Here is a 7,461-nt window from a genome sequence, read left to right on the forward strand (position 1 = left end):
GATCAGAAGGAACTCCGTGCCAGAATGGATAAACAAGACACTGTCAACGACAACATTCAGAACATGCTGGCTCAATTGCTTCAGAGAATGCCTCCGCCTCCCAACCCTTAGGCACTTAGGATTTTGTTGCTTTGCTTTCTTTGTTTCTGATGTTTACTTGTTCCTTTTGCCTCTGTTGTTTTTTATCTGAATACAATGTTTTTCTCTTGAATTATTATTTTTTTTTGCTATGTCTTTTTGATTCTGACAAAAAGGGGGAGAAGTCATTAATAGCTCTGATGAAAATACTGTCTAAATACCTTAAGCACTCTGCAACATATTTTTCTTAAAACTAAATTTATCTAACACTAGACTTAAGAAATTGCAGAAGGCATCAAGAAACCTCATTGCTTGGAAGCTCTGGTAAGAACTTCTGAACTCCCTAGCCTATCTCAGAGGGAGCTCTTGTCTATCTGATCTGATATTGTTTATGTTTCATCTGCTAATTAAGTTTGTTTTGTCATCATCAAAAAGGGGGAGATTGTAAGAACAAAAATTGTTCTACAACAGATTCCATGATTTTGATGATAACAAAGGATGAAACCAAAAATGGCACCCTAACGAAAAGTTTCTAAGTGTGCAGGGTTCTAAGGAAAGAAGGAAGAAATCACCAGATACAGAAACATATCAGATACAAATTATCAGAAGACCAGAAGCATCTGAAGTAGAAACACGTTCAAGAAAGTCTAACTCTGAGCAAAACAGCAAAATATCAGAAGCATCTGAACAAGAAGTACGCTCTAGAAGTTCTGACTCTGAACAACGGTATGTCAAACTCCAGAAGTTCTCAGCGCTATCTGAAGAAACCATCAGAACTCAAAAGAGATCAACATCAGAAGTTAGATAGCAAGATTCCAAGATCTCCAGAAACACGAAGACTCTGATTATGGAATTGCTAAATAAGGAAGAGTAACGTTAACTTCAAATAAAGTTTTGGAAATGGATTTCCTAATGCAGAAAGAGACGTTAAACTCCAAATTCAAATGAAAAGGAACTATATTTGGAAAGTAGTCATTCAAGGAGAGAAAGTCATTTTTGGCAAGAAGCTATATAAGTTATGGCATTATTTCAAAGCATTGACCATCAGTTTCAACGACTACTTCACTCCTATATATAAAGGACTGCAAATCAACATTGTGTGTAGAACATACAAGTACAACAACACAACAAGAACATACTGAAACATCAACACTCATAAAAACGTTTTATTCTCTCAATCTTCAAATAGCTTTTGCTTAAAACGTGAAACACTTTTTGTTCTTACTGTTGTAATATTTGCTTATCTTAGAAGCACTCTAGATTACATAAGTTTTTATCTTTGTTGTATTTCCTCAAGTGACTCTGTGCAGTCTGTATACTTGAGAGGACTAAGAGATCTTTCTCTTAGACGTTGTTTGTAATCAATCTTTCAAGATTAGTGGATTAAGTCCTTGTTGAAGGCGAAATCACCTTGGCCGGGTGGACTGGAGTAGCTTTGTGTTATAAGCGAACCAGTATAAAAATCCTTGTGTGATTTTCATTTTGAAAAAACGCTTATTTTCCAAACAATTCAAACCCCCCCCCCCCTTTCTTGTTTTTCTCACCTTCAGAAATCATATGTGGATAAATTGGTGATCAAATGTGATCGAGTTCATCGAGAGACCATTGTCGTAGGTGGTCGACATGGTTGGAGTGGTGGTCGACGATAATTAGAGTTGAAGTCAATGGCGGTCACAGTAATAATTGAAGTCGGTTAGAAGGGTGGTTAATGATGATCAGAGGTGGTCATAGTGGTGGTTGGCGGTAGTCATAATAGTGGTTGGAATAATGGAAAGTGACAATTTATGGCGGTATACCCTTTAAATAAAAAATAAGATTTTAAAAACTTTTTTATTGAGTTTTAGTGAAATATTAATTTAAAATTAAGTAAATAAAAATCAATTTTAATTTTACATAACATATTTCCACCTACTTAACTTAAAAATATTTGTTTTATCCTTATTAATGAATACTAAATAAAATTAAGGATACACCGTATTTTTGAAGACCTGAGTTTTTTTTCATAGAGTCAGATGGATATAATTGATAATTTATCTTGCAGTAAATAAATTCCAGATAAGCTTTCAACGATATTAACGATTTGAAGAAACATCTCAATGTCCCTATTCAAGTTTCTCAAGGACTCTCTTATATTGAATCTTCAACAACTCTTTTCCTTCTCTATTTAATGAGTTGAAGACTTGAAGAAAAATAAGCAATGAACTATTGACATTCAAAGAGCAATTACTCTGGCAAAATACAAGCACAAGTTTAACTTAGGATTTCTTACCTTTGTATATTCTAGAAATCCCTAAGTCTTAAAGAGTTCTTCTTGAGTTGTATTTTGTCTACACTTCTGATTGTATATCAAGTGTATTATCTCAAACAATCTTTTATTTGTTAGGTAGATTGTTACATTTTTTTACTAAGGGTTTGAGCATTTGAAGTTGTTAGACGATTTTACTTAGTGTTTGAGCATTTGAAGTTGTTAGACGATAGGCCTAGATCTAGAGGGGGGGTGAATAAATCTCAAGTTAAAAACTTATTTGAAAATTTGATTTAGAAAAATTTATGGCGCGAAAGCAAGTTTCAAATATTTTATGGATCAAAAATCGTCTAACCGAACCTACTATTGAATAGCTCGGATATGCATAAAGGTGTAAATGGTATGATAATAATCCACAAGTTGATTAACAACACTTTAAACAACAAAACGAATACTCCACTATAGTAAATATATATTCCTGATGATAACAACACACACAAAACTTGTTGACGCAATTTGTAGAACACTTTGTGTGTGATCAACAAAGTTTGGATATTAGTATAATGTTTGTAGTTCTTAGAAGTCAAATCACTACCAAATGGTATGTGATTACTACAACAACACAAATTTAACAAATGATTCAAAAGTTATTATTCAAACAATGTTGATCAAGAGACTAGAGTAATCAACAATTTGCAAATTAAAAAATAAAAGAGAGAGAGAGAGAGAGAGAGAGAGAGAGAGAGAACACAAAGATTTGTTTAGACAGTTCCCTAATCAACCTCGCTATGGGTACGTCTGCCCTCAATTCAAATTCGAATTGAGATATTAATATAATAAATCTTACTTTTCAAATATATGAATATAAGAGATGTGAAATCAAATCCCATAAAACCTAAGTTTGATATTGACTCTAACACCTCCAATAACCCTGATCAAAGATTGATCAAGTCAGCAACAATGTCGCTTCAATTCACATGTTGTTGCTACTTCCTTGCATGACCTCTTTGTCTCAAGGCTTTCATCTGACTGAATTAATCCCAAGCACACACTTGTTGAACCCAAGATTTGTCAACACGATCCATAATTTCACGCTACTCTCTTGCACGAGACACCTAGTATCAAGGCTTTCACTTGATTGGATCTGAATTGCACAATCTTGTCCAAAACCTTCAAACCCTAAAGATATTGAAGGAAAACCCCACATTGGTTTTCTTATTTGAATCCCTAAAAGATATCAATCCAATATTCTCGGTACAGTAAACCTAATTAGACTTTATCAATCATAATCTAGATGGCACCCAATAAAAAAATGATTATGTGTAGTTTGATTGTGTGTATGCATAAATTGAATTGAAGATGATGAGATGCTTTGAAATCCTGGATTCATGTAGGTTTTACTCACTCTAGAAACCTTACTAGAGAATGATGCATGTATGAAGTGTTTATATGCATGGGTGATTTAGGGCAAAAGGAAATGCAAAGGACTTGAGAAAAATATGAATTTTTGAAAAATTATATCGGATAGGTCAGCCTATAGAAGTTATGTATCAACTTGTTCGATGCATAGGTCGACCTGTCCAAAGTCATGTGTCGGCCTATGACTGTTATGCGCTCCCTATATGTCGATCTGAAGACTCGGCACATGGGACAGAGGCTACAAGCTTTAATACAACAGCATATGTGTCGACCTATAGACTGCATGTGTCGACCTATAGTCAGAAATACTTTTCCATAGGTCAACTTGTAGTTGAATATGCCGACCTGTAATGCTATTTTTTATATAAAAAAATGATTTTTCATGCATGTTTGATGCATGAGACCTTTTCCACATTGTTTTTAAGTACTTGTATGCTTCCTAATGCTAAGATGCACATAGAGATTCAGATGACACTGTCCAATATACATTAACGTTAAAGTATCATAGTTTTGACATCATACAAAACACATCTAACGGAAGTTGCACTCACATACTCCCCCTTTTTTTTCTGATGGCAAAACTTGAGACGAATTGTTAGGAATGAAAAGCTCTCCCTGAATGTATGCACCCCACAACTTCATCTTGCTTCTCCCCCTTTGACAACATCAAAAAGAAACAAAATAGTCCATGAGAAGAATCTTAAATCATGCATAGACCAATATAACACACAGAAGTTTGCAAAGATAAGAGCATTAATATGATATCACTCACATATAATGATTTGCATATTTAAAAGGAATTCCTAAACATAAATAAAAGAAAATAATGCAACAATAGAACATAATTGTCATAAGTTATGCCAAATAATCATAACACAATCATGAAAAATAAAGGATACAAAGTGAACACAAAATACTTGACATGCTATAAAAGCAACACGATTACGTGACATATGCCTTTGGTGCTCCCAAAATGTTGCACACACATGTGCTATAGCAAGGAGATAAACAAAGCACCACCCCATAAACCAAAAACAGAGATGAAAACATAACAATGACACACAATCAAGAATATTGTTAACAATGTAACATGTTCAATCATAAATCATGAGAAAAATAGATAACAAACTGATGCACCAATTACTATATTGCAAGGAAAAATAAGATAGCATAATGTCACTATAAGCATATAAATTGACATACATCAATTGGACATTGTTGGAAGTGAATATACATGAACTATCTTATACGTCAAGAACATCAATTATATGGACCATAAACAACATGCGAAAAGAAAAGCTTACACACACAAACAAAAAATGAAACGCTAGCACCTTGCTTGTGAAATGGTGAGGAATGCACTCTTATGAAGTATGTCATTCAAGAAAGGTTAAATGGACAAGGTATATTCAAAGTTAATTAACATAAAATTTAGGTAAGTGTTAAGATGTCAAGAATTCCTAATTCCCGTCGAATATTAAAGAAGGGTTCGGTCGTAAGTGGTTTTTTTAAAATATGATTTTTACTATCAACATGCTCAAAAACAACGTCGCCTTTCTCATCATGATCACGTAGGAAGTGATGAAGAATCTCAATATGCTTAGCACGAGAATGTAGCATCGAGTTGTTAGTTAGGTTAATGGAACTAGTGTTGTCGCACAAAATTGGAATACAACTTAGTTTTATATCAAAATCAAGTAATTGTTGTTTAAGCCATAAAATTTGAGCACAACAATTATCGGTCGCTGCGTATTCCGCCTCGGCAGTTGACAATGAAACCGAAACTTGTTTCTTGCTATGCCAACTAACTATGGAATTTGAAAATATGTGACAAGTCCCACTAGTACTTTTCCTATCCAATTTGCAACAGGTAAAACCGGAATCGGTGTAACCAATTAAGCTACAATCAGTCCCTTTGAAATACCAAAGCTCATAATTTGAAGTACCATGAAGATACCTAAAAATACGTTTGACGACTTTTAGATGAGATTCCTTAGGGGCTGATTGATATCGGACACACACACAGACACTAAACATGATATTTGGCCTAGATGCAGTGAGATATAGAAGATAACTGATCATACCTCTGTATTTCTTCACTTCCACATCCATACCTCGTTCCTTTCCAAGTTAGCGTTTATAGTCATGAGAGTGTTAATCGACTTTGCATCAATCATGCCAAATCTCGTTAGAAAGTCCTTGCAATACGTGGTTTAACAAACAAATGTGCCTTCATTTAGTTGTTTGATTTGAAGACCTAGGAAGTAGTTTAGCTCTCCCGTAAGACTCATTTCAAACTTTCCCTGCATAAGCTTAGAAAACTCTTTGACAAGTTTCATATTAGTATATCCAAAAATAATGTCATCAACATATACTTGTTTCATACCTTGAAATTCGCCCTACCATTCACATAATCATATAGGTCACTAACCCAAACCTTTGCATATCATCTTCGTCAATTCATTTCATTTGAATAAGCATGGTTCAACTGGAGGCGACATGTGACTTGAACTCATGTGTTTCTTGGTGCACTGATACATTTGTTCAGTCATTTCATTCAACCATGGTTTAATACGATTTACAAGTCTTGTGATCATTTGGGTTCGTTGGTTCACCGCATGTCGTTATCCGATTCATATTTTCATTATTGCATCATAATCTTTTTCCCGATTGATTTTAGTTTCCAATTTATTTTTGAAGTTAAAATTGATTTTAATACAAAATCGATTTTGGATATTCAATTTGAGTTTTGAGATTTAGATCAATTTTGGAAGTTATTTCATCTTTTATTTCAAATTAATTTTAGAAATTTCAATTGAATTTAAACTATTTCTTACTAACGGGCCATGCTTGTCAATAATAGAACTTAAGCCCATTTTAATTCAAAATCCAATTTCAATAAACCATATCCAAAAAAATCTAATCCATTTTCAATATCCAAAAGCCATTTCAATGTCCATTTTTTTAGAGCCATTGATCCATAATATTTATCCAACAACCATTAACCAATAATCTAGTTTTTCTTCCCAAATCCATATCTAATTTCATAATCCATTTTCCAACGTAATCCATTTTCCAATACAATCCATTGTCCGCACATCCAAATAAGACAAAGTAAAGTGATGTTGCATCATGAAATGCACGTAAATAAAACGCAATACGTAAGCCAAGAACGCAGCTTCCAAAACATACAGCCGCACAACTCAAACGCAGCATATCAAATTAAAACGCAACCAAAATGCGGGAGTTTACCAAACACAACACAAGCCAAACGATGCAACGCATTCCAAAATCACCTGCAAACGACAACAACCAAGGCTTCAAATGGCATAACAAAGCATAAACGACGTGAAATCCAAAATGATTGAAAAACGGCAAGTGTTATACAAAAAATAAACTTCAAAGTCTATAAATACATGAATCCGCAGTGGAAATTTTTTTGGGCGGGCGAAAACATAGCAGAGGCTTCTTCTTCCTTGGAGGCAAATTGCAGACGAACTAGTCGCCATTTTTCCTCGCCTTGCTTCAAACCTTCAATAATCGGCGAATCTCAGCATCACATCCAATCTCCACTGCATGCACCGATTCTCACGTAGTGTACGTGCCGAGCCACCGTAAGAGAATCTGCAAAACGAATCGCAAGCGAATTCATAACCGAAATCCATCGTTGCAGCGAATCAAAAAGGAGAAGATTGAACGAGAGGTGAAACGCTTGAATT

The sequence above is a fragment of the Lathyrus oleraceus genome, chromosome 7 (genome assembly GCF_024323335.1).
Source record: "Lathyrus oleraceus cultivar Zhongwan6 chromosome 7, CAAS_Psat_ZW6_1.0, whole genome shotgun sequence".
NCBI lineage: Eukaryota > Viridiplantae > Streptophyta > Magnoliopsida > Fabales > Fabaceae > Lathyrus > Lathyrus oleraceus.